Source organism: Papio anubis, chromosome X (assembly GCF_008728515.1).
Source record: "Papio anubis isolate 15944 chromosome X, Panubis1.0, whole genome shotgun sequence".
Lineage (NCBI taxonomy): Eukaryota > Metazoa > Chordata > Mammalia > Primates > Cercopithecidae > Papio > Papio anubis.
Window position 1 is genome coordinate 58,920,301 of NC_044996.1, and position 21,550 is coordinate 58,941,850.

The window sequence follows — 21,550 nt, forward strand, 5'->3', positions numbered from 1 at the left end:
CGGTAATATTTATAAAATAATTTTCCCCACCCTAAGTAATCTAAGAAATAAATTCATTTTTAATGATCCTCAGTTTCTCTAAACTTTGATTGTCAAAAAAAAAACTGATGAATATAGAACTCTGTCACAGTAAAAACAGCTATTCCTACAAAACAGGGACTCAAAGTATGGTCCCATGACCATGGGGATCTTCAAGATCCTTTCAGGGAGTCTCCAAGGTTCTCCTTTTTCTTACCATGTATTTTTGTAAGGTCTGATGTTCTTCATATACTTCAACTAAAATATCATATCACAACAGACTGAATGTAGAAACAGATAAGAGAATTATTAAGCTAGGCATTAAGGAGATTTTTAAAAATATGCAATAGTATATCTTGTTTTCCCTAAATGTTTTTAATTTGGAAAATAAAATTATATTTTATAAAATGTTACCTGATTAACAGGTAATGTGTTTATTCCTGGTATTTTCAAACGGGTTAAATATTGTAAACATTTCTCAGTTTTACTTTTAATACCACAAATATCAGTAGCTACTATATATCAGATATTATTTACCACATAAACAAATGCTTTCTAAGGTTCTTGGTAATTTGTAACAGCGTAAAGGAATCCTGAGACTAAAAAGTTTGAGCAACTTCGCTCTGAAAAAATGTTTCTCAAATAATACCCACTGACCACCTGCCTTTTTTTATTCAAAACATATTTTTATTTTTAATATACTAACTTGCCTATTTTATATATATATATATATATATATATTTTTTTTTTTTTTACATTTTCAAAATGGACTCCAGTTGATTGTTATACACATTAAAATTAGAAAAATCAAGGGAAGGGGTATATAGACTTTGACGTCTGATTAATTCAAACTCTAGCTCGGACACTTCCTGGTTGCAACCCTAGCCTATACTACTCTTTTTTTTTTTGAGACGGAGTCTTGCTCTGTCACCCAGGCTGGAGTGCAGTGGTGCGATCTCGGCTCACTGCCAGCTCCGCCTCCCGGGTTCACGCCATTTTCTTGCCGCAGCCTCCCGAGTAGCTGGGACTACAGGCGCCCACCACCATGCCCGGCTAATTTTTTGTATTTTTAATAGAGACGGGGTTTCACTGTGTTAGCCAGGATGGTCTCGATCTCCTGACCTCGTGATCTGCCCGCCTCGGCCTCCCAAAGTGCTGGGATTACAGGCATTAGCCACCGCGCCCGGCCCCCTATACTACTCTTAAGCAATTTCCAGCTCTTAGTTTCCCCTCCCCCTATGTCCGGAATCCTATTCTAACTGCATATATTCAATTAAATAATTGCTCATCTCTTGAAGAAGCTCCAAGATTTTGTATCAGAGAAGTTTTAGAGGCAGTAATCTGGGTCTGAGAGAAAGGACACTGGAAAGGACACTTGTACTTCCGTAAGAGGCACGTTGTTTTTACTTAAATTGTTTTGAGGTGGCTATGAGAAGATGATGGCGATTTTAGTGGGATTCTGTTTCCCAGGCTACCCCTTGCCATTGACACTTACCTATTTGCTTCTGCTATAGAACAGCAAGGGCCCCCTCAAAGGATTTTATTTCCTGTTCTTCACCTACAAGCAGATGGCGGTGAAGACGGCAGCCATTTTGTCTTGCCCTAGCCACAACCCGAATCAGTTATTCTAATCAAACTGCCTGCTACCTCCTCAATGCTCATTGTGGTTTGAATACACAGTTCTGACCAATCACAGGCTTAGAACTGATTAGAATGTTTCAATTCAGTCAGTTAACAGAAATCTAACAGAAACCCATGACATTTTGCCCAGCAGTGAACCATCCTTTTAAGAAAGTTTTCCTCTGTATAAGAGTGCTGCTCATAGTTCATTAACCCTCAGGATGAGAATTATACAGAGCGATGTTTAAAAATGCAGATTCCTGTGTTTCATCCCAGACCAAGTGTATCCGAATCTCTGGGAATAAGACATAGGAATTTTAAAAATGTCTTCGGGGCTAGGCATGGTGGCTCATGCCTGTAATCCCAGCACTTTGGGAGGCGAGGCGGGCAGATCACCTGAGGCCAGGAGTTCGAGACCATCCTGGGTAACACGGCGAAACCCCGTCTCTACTAAAAATACAAAAATTAGCTGGGCATGGTGGCGGGCGCCTGTAGTCCCAGCTACTCGGGAGGCTGAGGCAGGAGAATGGCGTGAACCCGGGAGGCAGAGCTGGCAGTGAGCCAAGATCGCACCACTGCGCTCTAGCCTGGGCGACAGAGTAAGACTCCATCTCAAAAAAAAAAAAAAAAAAAAAAAAAAAAACAAATTAGCCGGGCGTGGTGGCATGTGCCTGTAATCCCAGCTACTTGGGAGGCTGAGGCAGAGGAATCGCTTGAACCCAGGAGGCGGAGGTTGCAGTGAGCCGAGATTGTGCCATTGAACTCCTGCCTGGGTGACAAGGCTGAGACTCCATCTCAAAAAAAAAAAAAACAAAAAAAAACAAAAAAAAACTGAACAATGAGATCACTTGGACTCAGGAAGGGGAACATCACACACCGGGGCCTATCATGGGGAGTGGGGAGGGGGGAGGGATTGCATTGGGAGTTATACCTGATGTAAATGACGAGTTGATGGGTGCTGACGAGTTGATGGGTGCAGCACACCAACATGGCACAAGTATACATATGTAACAAACCTGCACGTTATGCACATGTACCCTAGAACTTAAAGTATAATAATAATAAATAAATTTAAAAAAAAAAAGTCTTCAGAAACTAAAGTCTGAAAACCATTGCCATAGGAAAAATTTCACATTAAAACAATACAGAGAATAGGAAAAATATGCATATTCTCTATCATCACCTAGTTCTTTTACCAATTGCAAACAGATGGATGTTGTCACCAACATGCCCTTCTATATAGACATATTTGTTTCCTTTCAGTTAGACACTGCTATTCTGTCAGTGTCCTAGTAGTACCGGGAGTAGTGAGGCTAATTCTCCCTATCTAAAGTCATAAGATATTTAAGTATAAATCAGAATGCCCGTGCAATAGCTTATACTGGTAAATATTATAAACACAGGAATGTTTAGTTTAATAACCAGCATATTCTGTCTCTATTAGAGCATATACATACTTTTGTATGGATATCATACATTAAAATCATAATCAGAGTTTTCCTTGGTGAGCCTGGAATCATTAAAAAGGGAGTTAGTAGATTTTTTTAATGATCACTGCCTCAAGGTTTAATTTGATGTACTTACCCATCTCCATTATTGAGATGGGGACTGGAATATTCCAATCTACTAATCAGGACACTCTCTTTCCTAGACAGTGCTGGAAACCTGCAGCCAGCTCTCTGATTTTCCCTAATGGAGTTTTCTTTCTGATAATTCATTCTCCTGTTAAATGATTAGATTTCACTTTTTCAATTTATAATCACGGTCTATTTGTGTCTCCTTCAGACTCAATCAAAACTCTGGGTGCTTCCAAATTGAATTATCTACTCACCAGTCATCTCTTGGGTTAATTTTGCAGGTGTTTTATCTTACTGGGGATTTAAATTTTTCCTAATTTCACCTTGAATTTCTGACCCTTTGAATTGATTTCACACAATACATCGAATTTTAAAGTACAAGCAATCAACTTTTAAAGAGATCTCAAGAATGTTTAGTATAATGTTTATTATTGTAAAAATCCCATGGCAGAAGTTTTTCATTGTGTTATATTAACTGGAGAATATTTTCAATGTGGTTTACTGCATCAAAAGATATTCCATATGAAACCATTATAAACAAGCATGTAACATCTTTCTCAAAAGATGCTCAGTAATATTGACATTTTTCATCTGCATTTTGCATTTCTACCTGTGCTTCTCTTGATCTTACTCTCACCTTCTAAACATATAAGATGATCCCTGTGCTGCCAACCCAATATTATTTTTTCTCTGTGCTCACTTGTTCTTTCCCTTTAAAAAAATGTACCTTGGGTTTTGTAAAAGGTCTAAAATACAGGTGCTTTATTGTACTGGATAATAACCAACATTTTAACTTTAACAAATATTATATTCATAATCTATTATCTAGGTAATTCTTTATTCAACTTTTTACACTGTGGAAATACTTCAAAAGAGCAATTTCAAAGAAGCAAATGCTAACCTTGTTGTTATTTCAAAGTTAAAACTTTCTTATAAAACTTTTATAAGAAACATTAGTTACAAAAAGCAAAAGCAGTAAAATTATTACTAAAATGCATGGATGCATGCTACCTTTAGAAGGGGTTTGGATTTCAAAAAGCGTTCTAATGTTGCATCTTAACTTGTACTGGTTATGAAACCACAGGCTGATCTTTTAGCCTTTATTAGGATAGTCTTCACATTGGTACAATGAAAAAAGCTGTCTCTATCTTGTGAGTTTTTGTGAAAATCAAATATGGCACTAATATGAGCACACTTCCAAAAGGCAAATGTGTCATACTGATGTAATTTCATATTGTTAGAATTGTTAATATTAAGAATTATCATGCTGTCACAAGGATATAAAGGGAGGACCATGTGGCTCTATTTAACAAAAATTCCAAAGCAAATTTTGAAATTAAAGAATATATATCTCAGTGACATTACACTCTCTCTCCCTCTCTCTCTCTCTCTCAGGTCAGCTTTTAGGAGGATCCTATACATAATACAGATGGCTATGCAAATATTGTACACTGGGTTTGCCCAGCTTGCATACATATTATTTACTCTTTTCTGTGTCCAGTCCATCTTCCATACTGCCAACTCTAGTTACCTACTTTAAAATAAAACCCTGACTTTTTAAAATGTCATTAGTTTGTCAGAAAGACCCTGGCTTCCACTTGCTTCTCCAAACTCATCTCCCCTTAACTTTCTTCTTCTTATTCTCTTTTCTTCCTTGACTCATCACTATGACTCCTATGCTACAGCCCTAGAAAATACCTTACAGTTCCTCAGATATTTCTGGGTCTTTTCTAACTCTTTGACTTTAAACAATCATCATTGTTTCCTTTCACTGGAAACCTTTCCTTTAATCCCTGACTTTTCTGGTCCTCTTAGTAGGAAATAATTTCCTTCTACCCTATATTTCCATGACATGTTGTTCACTCATTCATTCAAACAGTATTTATGGAATGTCTATTATGTTCCAAACACTGTGCTAGGAAATGCTTATAACACGGAGGTAAACAATACTACCATGGTTCCTAACCTCACAGATTTTATGGATGTTCATATTAAATAAATCACAAGTAACTACATAATTAAAAATATGACAGTGCCATAAAGGTTCAATGGCAGCACATTACTACTGCCTAGTCTACAGGATCCTTAGGGCAGCAATGATGATTTATTCATCCATTATTTCCTGTGGTATTGAACACATAAGAAGTGCTGGAATATATCTTTTGTTTACTTAAATTATGTAGCCAATCTCAGTAACTGTTTTATCACCATGCTAAAACATAGAGTCTATTCAATACAAAAAAGGAAACTATTCAGTAACCTAAATGTTTTGTCTTTATAAGACAAGTGGTAGTTTAACTGTTTTTTTGACTGAATTGGCATCTCAATACATATTATGTTACTGAGCATTTGGAGCTAGAAGCACTTGGAACATAAATTCTCGTAAACATACACAGATGACAGAACTTCCAGTTATGACTAGATGAGAAGATCAGGAAATCCTTTCCCCCAAAAGTATTACAGGTTGAGTATACCTAATCTGAACATCAGAAATCCAAAGTGATTCAAAACCCAAAAGGTTCTGAGTGGCAACACGACATTCACAGGAAATATTTATTGGAGCATTTTGGATTTTGAATTTTCGATTAGGGTTATGGAATCGGTAAGTATAATGCAAATACTTACCTGTATAAGCGTGGACAAAATTAACAAAGCAACCATTTTGGTACTCTGGAAATTAACCAAAAACCTACCTCCATTTGAGAAGCATTTATGCTTGAAAAATCTCTGACTTTTGGATAAGAATAGTAAGTAACTGTAACCTATAGCTGCTCCCATACTCCCCACCCCCAGCTCATTTAGCGCAGAGGTTCTATCAGGACTCATACAATGAAAAACATAAAACATTACTGAAAGAAATTAAAGAATATCTAACTAACTAAAGAGACATTTCATATTCTTGGGTTGGAGGGATCAGCACTGTCAACATGGCAATTCTCCCTAGTTTGACCGATAGATTAAATCCAATGCCTACAAAAATACCAGCTGGCTTCTTCACAGAAATTGACAAGTTGATCCTAAAACGGACATATTGATTGGAAAATTCATATAAGAGTACAAGGGATCCAGAATAGCTGAAACAATCTTGAAAAAGTAGAGTAAAATCAGATGACTCATACTTTCTGATTTCAAAACTTACTATAAAGCCAGTTAAGACAATGTGGTGTTGACATATAATATAAATAAGTGGAGCAGAATTGATAGTTTAAAAACAAATCCATACATTTATGGTCAATTGATTTTCTACAAAAGGACAAAGACAATTCAGTGGTGAGATAGTGTTTTCAACAAATGGACATTTGTATATCCATCTTTTTTGGAAAGAAAGAAATTAGACACTTCACATCATATATAAAAAGTTAACTCAAAACAGATCACAGACCTAAATGTAAGACCTAAAAGTAAGAGCTAAAGTTATAAAATTCTAGAAGAGAATATAGGAGAACATTTCCATGAGTTGGGATTGGGCAAAGAGTTCTTAGGTAAAATATTGAAAGCATGTTTCAAAGAAGAAAAAAAATTATAAATTGGACTTCATCAACTTGTGTTACTCAAAAGTCATCATTAAAAGAACATAAGAGAAAATATTGCAAATCATACATTTGATCATATCCAGAATATTTGAAAAACTCTCACAAGTCAATAATTATTAAGACCAAAAAATTAAAAATTGGCAAATAATTTGAATAAATATTTCTTCAAAGAAAATACACAAAATGGTTAAAAGGGATATGAAAAGATGTTCAACATCATTCGTCATTAGGGAAATGCAAATCAGAAGTCAACAAGAAACTACTACATACACACTAGAATGACCATAATAAAAAAGGCAAATTATACCAAGTGTTGATGAGGACACACAGAAAGTGGCCCACAGTGCATTTGCTGCTGGTAATGTCATATAGTACAGTCACATTGGAAAATATTTTGGTAGTTTCTTAACAAATTAATCACAAATACACTATACAATACAGCAATTCTACTCCTAGAAATATATCCATGAGAAACAAAAACATGTGTCTACACAAATACATGTATGTAAACATGTATAGTAGCATTACACATAATAACAAAAATAACTGGAAACCGTCCAAATATCCACCACCTAGTAAACAGATGAATAAAATGTGATACAGTCATACAATGGAATAGTATTCATCAATTAAAAAGAAAAACTATTGATCCATGCTATAACATGGATGGACCTCAAAAACATAAGTGAAAGAAGCCAGGCACGAGGGGTAATATACTGTATGATTCTATTTAGATAAAATGTACAGAAAAGGCAAATTTATATAGACAGAAACCAGAAGAGTGTTTGCTTAAGCCTGGATGTAAAAACAAGTATTGACTGCTAACAGGCCCTAGATAACTTTTTGGGGAGATGGGAAAATTCTAACAATTATGGCGATGGTCACACAGCTCTCTATAAATTTACTAAAATTATTAAATTATACACATATAATGAGTGAAATTTATGTTATGTAATTCTATTTCAATAAAGGTTTTTAAAAAACACACAGGGATATAGTAAATAAAAACAATTTAGTGGATTTTCTTAAGTCCTTACTTAGCTTTATTAGGCTCACCGTATGCACCGATTTTCGTAATTTCTACTTCTATACTAACACTCTTTACACCTAAATCTATATCTCCAGCCCTGATTTCTAAGCCTTTTTTTTTTTTTTTTCCAGTTTTCATCTCATACAGTTGGTTACCTCTTATACTCCTCCTGGCAAAAGGTAACTCCTCCATCTCTTGTTTTCTTTCTCAATTTTCCTATACCTATTAGTGGTACCTATATTTTCCCATGTTTCTCACAACTTCAGTGTTGTCTTCAGTCTCCTTATCTTAATCCCATATTAAATTAGAAACCTAGTAAAACTGATTTTCTCCAAAGCATCTCTTAAATGTGCCCTTTCCATTGTCTCATCAAATAAGTCTTGCTGGTTTTATATCCTTATGCATAGGTGCTAAAGCAATCTACCTCATGTTCTATCTTCATATCACCACAGTCCTTGAAAACTTGTAGTGTCTTTAAATTTACATATGCATTTTTTCAACCAAAAATATCTCCTGAAAAAAAATACAGATAAACAAAAAATAACCATGGAGTATACTACTTATATGTAAACATAGTTAATACCGTGTTGATTATACTTCCAGATATTTTAATGCATATTTGTACCCTTTATTTAAAAAAAACCAAGTTTATATACATAATATTTTGTAACTTGCTTGCATGACTAAATACTATATCATGATCATTTTTCTAAGTCAATAAATATTTATCACTATTGACAGCAGATTAGTGTTTCTTTGGATATATGGATTTTATTGTATTTAATCAACTATTACTTTTACCAAAATTTTTAAAAATTTAATTAAAAAATGATTGCTGTGGCCAGGTGCAGCAGCTCATGCCTGTAATCCCAGCACTTTGGGAGGCCGAGGTGGGAAGATCACCTGAGGTCAGGAGTTCGAGACAAGCCTGGCCAACATGGTGAAACCCCATCTCCACTAAAAATACAAAAATTAGCTGGGCATGGTGGCAGGCGCCTGTAATCCCAGCTACTTGGGAGGCTGAAGCAGGAGAATCACTCGAACCCGGGAGGCAGAGGTTGCAGTGAGCCGAGATCGTGCCATAGCACTCCAGCCTCGGGGATAAGAGTGAGACTTCGTCTCAAAAAACAAAAGCAAAAATGAAAAAATGATTGCTGTTACCTATTATATTAAATCTAAATTTATAACTGTTGTATTCTCCAATACCATGTCTATATTTTCCAACATAATCCCTTTATGCCAGACAAAGCAATCTGCTTATACCACACATACATATATATATAGTTATATATATACATGTATATATACGTATATATACACACATATATGTGTGTGTATATATGTGTGTATATATATAGTTAAGTCATGCATTTACATTTTCTTATATCCTTAGCACTGATATTTAAAATTTTTACATTATTTATTTTACTTATTTATATAATTGTTCTGGGGGTGTCTCATACTTGTATTTTTTTCTCTCCTAAATCAGATTGTGAGCTACTCCTAAAGCAATTTTCAAGTTTGTTTTTTCTGTCCCCCCAAAGCAATCAATATGGTGGTACATATACAGTAGGTAATTAAGTTAGTATTGATTTAAATTAATGACTCACATTCTTGCATTCATTCATCATAAGTTCATTTGGCAAAAATGATTTCGAGAAAATGAAATGAAATGAAAAAACTTTTATTATAAGGTAATGAACATCTACTACACACATAACACTGGGTTATCAAGAAAACAAATAAATAAATGATACATGATCTCTCCTCTCAAGGGGTTTATAATCTATATGGGAAAAGTGAGGCACATAAATAGTTAGACAAAGATACAAGACTACCATTGAAAAAAGATATTAACAAGCAATACATGATTAAAAGAAAATGAGGAAACAGAAAATCAGTGATTCAGGGACCAGAAAAAGGAGAACTAAGCCTTAGAAAAGATAAGTTGAATATTAAAATATGAGAGATTTGGAGAAAAGGCAACCCTTACACACTACTGATGGGAATGTAAATTAGTATAGCCATTTTGAAAAAACAGTTTGGTGGTGCCTTAAAAAACTAAAAATAGAACTACCATATGATCCAGCAATTCCACTGCTGGGTATAGATACCTCTGCCAAAAAAAAAAAAAAAAAAAAGAAAAGAAAAATCAGTATATCAAAGATGTATCTATATTCCCATGTTTATTGAAGCAATTTTCATAATAGCCATGATATGGAATCAACCTAAATGTCCATCAACAGATGAACAGACAAAGAAAATGTGATATACAAACATAATGGAATGCTATTCAGCCATAAAAAGAGTGAAATCCTGTCATTTGCAGCAACATGGATGAATCTGAAGAAGATTATGTTAAGTGAAATAATCCAGAGACAGAAAGATTCCACATGGTCTCACTAATATGTAGAATTTAAAAAGTTGCTCTTATGGAAGTAGAAAGTAGATCAGTGGTTAACAGAGGGTGAGGAAGGTAGTGAGTCCGTCTGGGGATGGGAAGAGATTGGTCATTGCTACAAAGTTACAGTTAGGAAGAATAAATTCCGGTGTTCTATTGCATAGTAAGATGACTAGAGTTATCGACAATGCATTGTATATTTCAAAATCGGTAGAAGAAAAGTTACTGAATGTTCATCACAAAGAAATGATGTTTAAGGTGATGCATATGTTACTTGCCCTAGTTGATCATTATGCAACATATATACATGTACCAAAACACCATGTTGTAACCCATAAATATGTATAACCATTATGTGTCAATCACATATCTTTTTAATCTTTTAAAACATTTTTAATTATATTTCAATAGTTTTTGGGGCACAGGTGATCTTTGGTTACATGGGTAAATTCTTTAGTGGTGATTTCTGAGATTTTGGTGCACTAATCACCTGAGCAGTGTGCATTGTACCCAATATGTAGTTGTTTATCCCTCACCTCTTCTCATCCCTCCATCCGAGTCCCCAAAGTCTATTATATCATTCTTATGCCTTTGCATCTTCATACTTAGCTCCCACTTACAAGTGAGAACATATGATATTTCTTTTTCCATTCTTGAGTTACTTCACTTAGAAAAAGAGCCTCCAGTTTCATCCAAGTTGCAGCAAAGGCCATTTTATTCCATTTTATGGCTGTTGTATATATACCACATTTTCTTTATCCACTATTGGTTTATGGGCATTTAGGTTGGTTCCATATTTTTGCAATTGTGAATTATGCTGCTATTAAACATGCATGTGCAGTCATACATCTTTTTACGAAGTAACAGGTCAAAAGCATTTCAGGCAGTGGGAATGGGCTGAGTGAGAAGAGCAGACAGGAAAATTCAGGGCTTATGCAGAGGAAAACTAAGTTTGAAAAAGTAGGCTGAGGCCAGAAAGTGAATGGCCACGAATGCCTGAAAAATGAGTCTAGACTTGTTAAAACAGCCCTTTACTAAGCACTATTATGTGACTGGTGGGTCACATGCCTAGTGGGCATCTTTTGTACATTAGACAATGGAAATCCATTTCCTGTGTCTCATGGCACTCTTGTTTTCTTTCTACAGTAGTCAAGTGAGACTATGACCAGCAGCCTCATCCTCCTATAGCCAAGTAGCAAATAATTGGATTGAAAATGACTGATGTTCCAGTTTATCTCAGCCTCAACATCATGATTAGACTATTCTGGCTATGGGGCTATGTTGTACTCCCTGTTTCCTTGGTCTGCAGGGCTACTTCAGTTTCTGCCTGTTTCCATACCTAACTCACTAGCCTCCCATTGATTCTGTGAGACCCTGATATTTTTCCAATGAATTAAATATTACATAAGTTAGCCAGAGTCTATTTCGGTTGCTTGTAACTAAAAAGTCCTAATTGACATAGCTATGTATTATTTTCCACGTTTCACTGAAAAGAAGACTATGTATTTGTGAAAGTAAATTCCCAAGGCTACACAGCTAGCGACTGGCAAAGGTGGGTATGTTTGACTATGGAATCTAAGTTGTATAAAATTACCTACTAGAGGCTATGTGGCAGGCCAAAGTTTAAACTCTAAATCTTCAAAACTGATGTTCTTATCCCTATGTCATGCTGGCTTTAAATGAGAAGTGACTGCAGATTTTAGAGAAGGGAATGATATGAAGAAAATTACATTTTAAAAGGGTTAATTTCTTTTATTTTTTTCTTTTTTGCGGGGGCAGGGGCATGGAGTCTCACTCTGTCACCCTGGCAGGAGTACGGTGGCGCCATCTAGGCTCACTGCAGCATCTGCCTCTCAGGTTCAAGTGATTCTCCTGCCTCAGCCTCCCGAGTAGCTGGGATTACAGGTGCCTGCCACCACGCCCAGCTAATTTTTGTATTTTCAGTGGAGACCAGGTTTCACCATGTTGGCCAGGCTGGTCTTGAACCCCTAACTTCAAGTGATCTGCCCACCTTGACCTCCCAAAGTGCTGGGATTACAGGCATGAGCCAGCATGCCCGGCAAAAGGGTTAATTTCAGAGTATGTACGTTGGAAGGGAAGCAAGAGAGCTTGAGGTTGGAAGAGAAATGAAGGTGCGGTGAATAATCCATGTGGGAAATGACAGAAGTCTAAACAGTGAAATGATGATTGGAAGGTAAGACAGTGTAGAAGGGAACAATTATTAGAATATTCTATCAGTGTTCATGGCTATCTCTCTGAAATTTGCATACTATTAATTTTTCTTTTTACTATTTTATAATAACGTTGGTCCCATGACTTCAAATTTCAGTCCAGTAAGCATAAGTCTTACTGAATTAATAGAATCTCTTGGTAAGCATATTATAAATTTATAAGCATGCATAGATCATTTGCAGCTAAATTAGGTACACATCATTTGCAGAAAAAGTGCAATCTGCCCAGTGATTTTGTGATCAAGCAATATTTTATAGGTTGAAATTTCTTCAAATCATCACAAAACTATAGGAAAAAAGATATCATAAAATTAAAATAGACATTTGTAGAAATTGGCTCAAGTTTTTCCTACAAGAGTAAAAATAAACTTATCAGAAGAATGATTAGCCAACTCACGATCTTCATTTTTCAGGCAAGAAAAGTCTCTAGAAGCAATAGTCATTTTCTCCATTAAAAACAGCTGTATGAGTCAATAAGCCAAAGAACAGAAGTTTTGAAATAAGAAGAAACAATTAAAATAAAAGTAATTTCACAGAACTTAGACAGTGAACATAATGGAGAGGAGGATAGTACTGCCTCTGATAACTTTATAGTCATCCCAAGAAAATACCATGCTATTTGGAAAGAACAATACATAAAAGCTTCAAATACCTATCAGAATAAAGCATAAACTCTTTAAAAATGGTACAATTTACATAGCACCCATGTATGATGATACCTCAGAGCAGCCTGTATGAGTGCTGTTCAAGTGAAAGATAGTTCCTACTTTGCAAAAGTAGTAATTGAAACACTGTTTCAGCTCTCTATATAAGCTTTGACCAAATAATGACCCAATTTAAGCAAACAATGTTATTCATTATTGTCTTAAATGTTTGTTTTTTTAATTATAAAAATAATACATGCTTGTTTTAAAAATTCAAAAAGTGATTCAGATAGAAAATAAAAAGTTAAAGCTTTTCCTTCAATCTAATTTCACTGGTTCGATGTATATATTGTCAGACATTTTTCTATGTAAATGAAAACAAACACACATGCACAAACATATATACATCTATATTTTTTATATAGATGGGATCAAATAATAGATATTGTCTCACAACTTACTTTTTTCATTTGAAACTCTATTATGGACATCTTTTTTACATATTGAGAACCAGCTCTGTTGTTCTAAGTTACCAAGGCAGATATGTCCTTAAGCTCTGGTTTCTGGCATTTTCCCAACCATCTAAATGTTTCAATAACTGACTTCTGTATTTAAAAAAATTTGACTTCTTGCACAAAAAGAGGCACATAGTTCAATAGAGCAGAACAGAAAATCAAAAAATTAATCCACATATCCACAGCCAACTGATTTTTGACAAAGGCTCCAAGAACACTTATTGGGAAAGGGCAGACTCTTCAATAAATAGTGCTGGGAAAACTGGATAACCATAGGCAGAAAACTGAAACTATACTCCCCCACCTCTCTCCCTATACAACAATAAACTCAAAATGGATCAGACTTAAATGTAAGACACAAGACAATAAATCTATTAGAAGAAAACATAGAGTAAATGCTTCAGGACACTGATTTGGGAAAAGACTTTATGAATAAGACCTCAAGAACACAGGTGACAAAAGCAAAAATAAAAAAATAGGGCTATATCAAACTAAACAGCTTGTGCACAGCAAAGTAAACAATCAACAATGTGAAAAGTCTACCTAGAGAATGGGAGAAAATATTTGCAAACTATTCATCCAACAGGGAATTTGAGTTATATGCAAATAACTCAAAATGGCAAAAAAAATTTTTTTCAAAAATTGGCAAATTATCTGAACAGACATTTCAAAAGAAGACATACAAATGGCCAACAAATATATGAAAACATGTTCAACATCACTAATCATCAGGGATATGCAAATCAAAACCACAAAGAGATATCATCTCACCCCAGTTAGGATGGCTATTATAAAAAAGATAAAAATTAACAAATGCAGGTGACGATGCATAGAAAAGGGAACTCATACATTTTAAGTAGTAATGTAAACTAATACAGCCACTGGAGAACAGTATGGAGGTTCCTCAAAAAACAAGCATGTATTATTTTTATAATTATAATAGAAATATGACTTGACTTTCCAAAGAAAAGTATCTTTTAAACAACAAAGAAATTGGAGGGAAGTTGTTTTCAGTAATTTATGAGACAGGAAAATGCAATGTGGCAAGTTTGATTATGCTTAATTCAAGCAACAGATTCTGATAAGAATAAAAGTAATTGGGTCATTAGGGCAGCCATTTTATGAGATATTCAGAGTACTGTTTATTAAAATAAGAAGCTCTGGTAATTTGATCTATATTTTCCTTTAAATGCTCATTATATGTAAAGCAATTTTGCAATAATTATCTAGGAATATTGTCCTTTAGAAATAAAATACTAATGAAATAAAAGGGTTAAATAAACAGACATTTTAATTTAATATTAAGTGTGGATCATCATTAGATTCCAAAATTTTTCTCCTGAAGACTCTGTGTGTCCTCCTAACTGTTAATAGTTTATGAGGTGTTACTATTTAGAAGTTGGTTGGCAAAACACCAATTCTTTAAAACCTGAAAATTTAGTAAACTAATGTAATTTGTTGCATAACAATTATGCATCAGTAAATCAGGCACAATTAAGAGACAATTGTTAAATTAGAATGCAATTAAAGGCTAAAACAAATTTTATTTGAACAGCAAGTAAAAAATGGTACTGCTGGCTGAATGTGGTGGCTCACTCCTGTAATCCCAGCACTTTGGGAGGCCGAGGCAGGTGAATCACTTGAAGTCAGGAGTTCGGGACCAACTGACCAACAGGGTTAATCCCCATTTCTATCAAAAATACAAAAATTAGCTGGGCGTGGTGGTGAATGCCTGTAATCCCAGCTACTTGGGAGGCTGAGGCAAGAGAATGGCTTGAACCCGGGAGGTGGAGGTTGCAGTGAGCCGAGATCACACTATTGCACTCCAGCATGGGCAACAAGAGCAAAACTTTGTCTCAAAAAAAAAAAAAAAAAAAAAAAAATGGTACTGCTGCAAGGAAGCCAGTTCATTTGTTTAAGAAGTTAATTAGTACAGTACTAAATGTATTCTTGTGCAGAGCAATTCTCTGAGAGAGGACAGAGGATTATAAATAAGAAAATATCTTGGTCCCTCTCCTAGGTAAATTTAAAATATACATAGGAAAAGAACATGTGTGTGTACACGCAACAAATGATGTATGTGGCTCTGTTATAATGTTTATCATAAAGCACACAAAAATGTAATACACCCCAAGCAAATAAGCTCTGAAGGAAAGACAGAGTTAAAGAACTATGTTCCATTGGGTAACTATTCATGGAGAAGATAAGTTTAGTAAAAACTGTTTGGACATGCACCATGTTATAAGAATTTTACATGTACTATGTCATTTCAAGCTCACCATTGCTCTGTGAGGTGGGCACTATTATTATCCCCATTCTACAGATGAGGAAATTGAGGCATAGAGAGTTAAGAAATTTGCCCATGGTCACTAGAGGGTAAAGGACACAGCTTGTACTTATACACTGGTTTGATTCCAGACATGGAGTATCACTAAAAGTTTAGGATTAGAGAAAGGATATAAGTGTTTTCAGAAAGACCTTTCTAAGAACTATGTATAGCATATCTGAGAGGCTAAGGAGCAGTTTGGGGGCTGCTACAAGCAGATTGGTCAACTAGTCTAACATTTACATAATTTTCTTTTCATGTCATATTTAATCTTTCTTACAAAGAAGGCTATAACACATTCTCATGATGTAAATAATGAAACAGTTTTAATTAAGGTATCCAGTTACCTCTAAACAAACAAACAAAAATACTCATTCTTTCAGATAGACAAATGCTGGTTATAAGAGAAGACAGACAAACGTGGTCAATATCATCATTTTAAAATTTTGTTTACACCTGTTTTAAGAGAGTTGCTAAATCAAAGTAATGAATCTAGAGAATGCATGCCTCTATTTCTTCTTTCTCTGAGAAGCAGACTTTTTAACCAAAAGCAACAATTAGTGCATTGACATCTTGTTTGTTTACTCACTTCTTAGAGAATTGTGAAGTGTTAGCTATCATTCCCTTGAAAGTATCAACAGCAGATTTGCTGAAGTATTAGTCTATACTACATACTAAACATATACTTTCATAGAAACATCTACCAGAATGGAGAACTATTTTTTTTCTCAGAGGAGGTACCTAATGAAATTAATTAAATATATTTGGATATTCTGGAAAAAATTCGGCAGAAAATGTCACTTTGGGCTTCTTCTACTTTGTCCAAATAAATTGCAAAATGGGGAAATAGCCATTGCATAGATAGACAGATAGATAGATATATCTAAGATATCATATAAGATATATACATATATATCATATGCACATAAGATATATCTATCTATATATAGTAAGCATTTTTCATTTTTCAAAGTCTGGATTTTTCCTTCCTTTTTAGTAAAATTAAATAAAATACTTTCAAACTTGCAATAAAAAGGTCTGCTTTACTTGAATTTTAGGATAGAAATTCTTCAGATGAGTACTACAGGCAAAAAAATCTTCATTACCCTTGTAAAAATATTCTTCTGTGATGTGGTTTTACATTTTGAAAAATACATGCTGTTTGTACATTCAAAACTAGCATTAGCAACAAAAGCAAAAATAGACGAAAGGCATCACATCAAACTAAAAATGTTCCTAAAATAAAGGAAGTAAATGAGTAAAGAGGCAACATATGGAATGGCAGAATATATTTGCAAACCAAACATATGATAAGGGGTTAAATATTCAAAATGTATAAGGAACTCATCAAACAACTCAGTAATTTAAAAAAACATAATTTTAAAAATGGGCAAAAGATCTGAAGAGAGGTTTTTCAAAAGGCATACAAATGGCCAATAGGTATATGAAAAAACATTTGACATCACTAATCAGGTAAACGCAAATTAAAACCATAATGAGATATCATCTCACGCCTGTTAGGATAGGTATTATCAAAAAGACAAAAGGTAAGTGTTGGTGAGAATGTGGAGAAAAGCTAACCCTTGTAAACTGTTGCTGGTAAGGTGAATTAGTATAGCCATTATGGAAAACAGTATGGACATTCCTCAAAACTACCTTAAGAATGGAACTACCATATGATCTAGTAATCCCAGTACTGAGTATATATCCAAAGGATATGAAATCAATACATTGAAGAGATATCTGTACTCCCATTTTCATTGCAGCATTATGTACAATAGCCAAGATATGGAATAAACCTAAGTGTCCATCAATTGATAAATGGATAAAGAAAATATTGTATATATACACAATGCAGTATTGATCAGAATTTAAAAAGGGAAATCTTGTCATTTGTGGCAACATACATAAACCTGGAGAACAATATGCTAAGTGAAATAAGCCAGGCACAGAAAGACAAATACCACGTGATCTCACTTACATGTGGAGCATAAAAATGTCACATTCATAGAAACAAAGAGTAAAATGGTGGTTACCAGACGATTGGGAGTTGGGGGTTTGAGGAGCTACTGTTCAAAAGACAACATGGCCTGGCACAGTGGCTCATGCCTGTAATCCCAGCAATTTGGGAGACCAAGGCGGGTGGATCATGAGATCAGGAGATAGAGACCATCCTGGCTAATATGGTGAAACCCCATCTCTACTAAAAAAAAAAAAAAAAAAAAGAAAAGAAAAGAAAAATTAGCCAGGTGTGGTGGTATGCACCTGTAGTCCCAGCTACTCGGGAGGCTGAGGCAGGAGAATCACTTGAACCCGGGAGGTGGAGGTTGCAGCGAGCCGAGATGGCAAACTGCACTCCAGCCTGGGCGACAAAGCGAAAAAAAAAAAAAAAAAAGACACAACATTTCAGCTAGACAGGAGGGAGGTAAGAGAGATTTTGAGGGTTCTCACCAGAAAAAAATAAGTATTTAAGGTAACATATATGTTAAAATGCTTGATTTAGTCATTCAATAATGTATACATATACCAAAACATCATGTTATATGGCAAAAATATATGTAATTTTTACATGACAATTAAATTTTCTTTAAAAAAATAGCGCTATGTTAAATATCCAAATTGGGAAATAATTTTCCTTACCTTACATTGCATTAATTTTAACTTCCCTTTTAAACGCCATGCAGTTAAGGGTATAGTGCTAGAAATGCAATTCAGAAATGGTTCCTTAAAAAATAAAAATCTATAACAACATACCATATTCTGTTCATTTGAGTATATCCATATTATAAGAATAAGTATAAAATGAAATATTTTTGTTTGAAAACCACTGCTATCGTTTAAAATGTTATAAAACAGCAAATGTTTTATTTACTACTATTAATAATAGCAACATCATAACAACCAATGTTTTATTATTATTCTTCTTTGAACCATAATTTATTAACAGCTTGGATATACTTTCTACTTAATATTTCCATTTTAGCAAGTAGGTCTCTCTTTATCAGATGTGAGAAAAACAGGGCATTATTTGTGCTCCTGAATAATGCTAACTACCATTCTTGTGGCTGGGCTGTAGACATCTACACACTGGCAACTCCACAAAATAGAAGAACATTTATGGATTTTTTTTTTGTTATTTCTGTTCTAGGTTTTTACTGCTGTTATCTGACCCTCTATGTCACATAGTTGGGAGCAGAAGTGAAAGGTCAAGGATGAAGATCCAGCTCCTGTGACTGTCTCCATTGTAATGAAATTCTGTTATCACACAATTTTGTTCTCATTCTTTCCCAAATGTATCTAACAAATGGATAACTACTGATTGTGTCATTAAAATCAGTACACAAAGGAACAGATTAGAGAGTCCAACACAGACCCACATATACAAGGACAGCTAATTTTTGACAAATGTGCAAAGGCAAGTCAGTAGTGAAAAGACAGTCTATTCAACAAACAGTGCTGGAAAAACTGTATATCTACATCAAAAGAAATAAACCTTCAATCCATACCTTGTACTTTTCGCAAAAATGTATCACACCTAAATGCAAAACCTAAAAGTATAAAACTTAAAAAAAAAAGGAAGAAAATAATTGTGACTTTGGGTTAAGCAAAGATTTCTAAGAGATGACACCCAAAGTATGCTCCATAGAAGAAAAACAAGATAAATTGTACTTCATCAAAATTGCAAACTTCTTATCCCAATTACCTTGATTTGACCATTACACATTGTATTCATGTATTAAAATCACATGTGCCCCAAAATATGATGTATGATGTATCAATATAAAAATTACTAACGTTTCCTCTTTAAAAACAGTAAAAGACACCCTTAAGAGAATTCAAAGAAAATATGCAGTCTGAGAGAAAATATTTGCAGAAGTTATAACTGACAAAGAACTTGCATCCAGAGTATATAAAGAACTCTCAAAGAAATATAAATTAAGATCACAATGAAATACTACTGAATACTTATTAGAATGGCTAACTTTTAAAACACTGCCCATATCAAATGTTAGCACTGTTGGTGGAAATGCAAAACAACCACTTTGGAAAATAGGTAATTTCTTAAAAAGTGAAACATACACCTACCATGTGATCTAGTCATTCCACTCCTATGTATTTTGCTAAAAGAAATTAAAACATATGTCCATACAAAACTTATATACAAATGATCATAGCAGGCTTATTTGTAGTAGCCCAGAACTCAAAACAACAAAAATGCCCATCAACAAATCATAGTATTGCCAAGTAATGAATAATTACTCGGCAGTAAACAGGAAAAGTAAACTCCTGATACACACAACCACATGGGTAAATTTCAAAATAATTCTGCAAAGACAGGCAAAAAGAGGAACATACTACATTATTCCACTTATATAAAATTTTAGAAAATGCAAATTCATCTATAGGAACAGAAAACAGATTAGCTATTGTCTAGGGACAAGAGGAGGGATTCAAAGGCGTATGAGGAAACTTTCAGGGATGATACAATTTTCATTATTTTGTCTGTGGTGATACTTTCACAGATAGACACATTTGTTGTGTGCCTATTATACATCAATAAAATGGTTTTTAAAAAAGAATTAACTTGTATATTCAGATAAAACTTGTCCAAGAAGAACAGGAGGAAGAGTCATTCAAAAATAAATGAACTTGCAATGCTTCGCTTCTTAGATACCTACAAAAAAAGATAATGCTGCTACACGTGTCATTATACACTTTGTGTGTTTGTGTGGCAGGAGTGGGTGGTGGAAGGGATTGTGTGTATATTCATATTAAGGGAGGTATCAACAGATGTTAATGTACTATGTTCAGTCTGAGTATACTATCAGATTCTGTGTTATGTATCATCTCATGTAGAAGCATTAACATTTAGCCGCCCTCCCACAAAAAAATCATCTAGTAATTGAACAAAGAACATATCACTATGCAAATAATTTATATATAACCTTATTAAGAAAAATAAGCATATGATATGATAAAACTAATATGTACATTTCACAGTAGAACAAATAGGATATAATGCAGCAATTAAATTGATTATGAAGAAAAAGCTTATTTTATTTTAGATACCTACTACATAAAATTAAATAATCAACCAAAAAAAATGCTACAAAAATAAAAGTGTATTACAAGATACTTATGGATACACAAAGTAGAGAATTGTGATTAGAAAAAGTCATCTACTTTCAACATTTTCATTGCCTATATCTAGGAAAAAATAATTCCAAATTGAAAATCACAATTGTTGATTAATACATTATTTTTATATGATGTTTTTGTAAGCTTTTTTCTATTTTTCATCTCCATGTTCCATTCCAAACTTTTCCAGGATCAGTGTGAGTGGTTAAGTAGTTATCCGTAATCCTTGAAAAGCATCCAAAAAAACCCCCAAGCATCCCCCCAAAAAAAACCCAACCAATTTTAATATGAAATTTAGTCACATTTGCCCAATATCATGCATTATTTCCTGAAGAAATCATAGTTGTCTTAAGTAAGTCAAGGCCAAAATCATTTTACCTTTAGGATTTCACCATTGATTAACTTCTTGCTTAATTCAGTAGAAAACAAAAAATATGAATAGACAGTTCTCAAATAAACATAAACATATGAAAACACAATCTTACCACTAATCTAAGAAATACAAATACTAATATT

The 21,550-nt window shown here is 34.2% G+C and overlaps 1 protein-coding gene across 3 annotated transcripts in view; it reads right to left on the reverse strand.

Annotated features, from left to right (window-relative positions):
- FAM133A (family with sequence similarity 133 member A) overlaps window positions 1-21,550 on the reverse strand; it is a 38,354-nt gene that overhangs the window by 14,261 nt on the left and 2,543 nt on the right. The window contains exon 1 of one of the 3 annotated variants that reach the window (XM_009197907.4): window positions 1,514-2,002. The exons of the other annotated variants lie outside the window; for them this stretch is intronic. The gene's annotated coding sequence lies outside the window, so the exon portion shown is untranslated. Of the gene's footprint in view, window positions 1-1,513; window positions 2,003-21,550 lie in introns of those variants that run through there. 3 annotated transcript variants of the gene reach the window in all.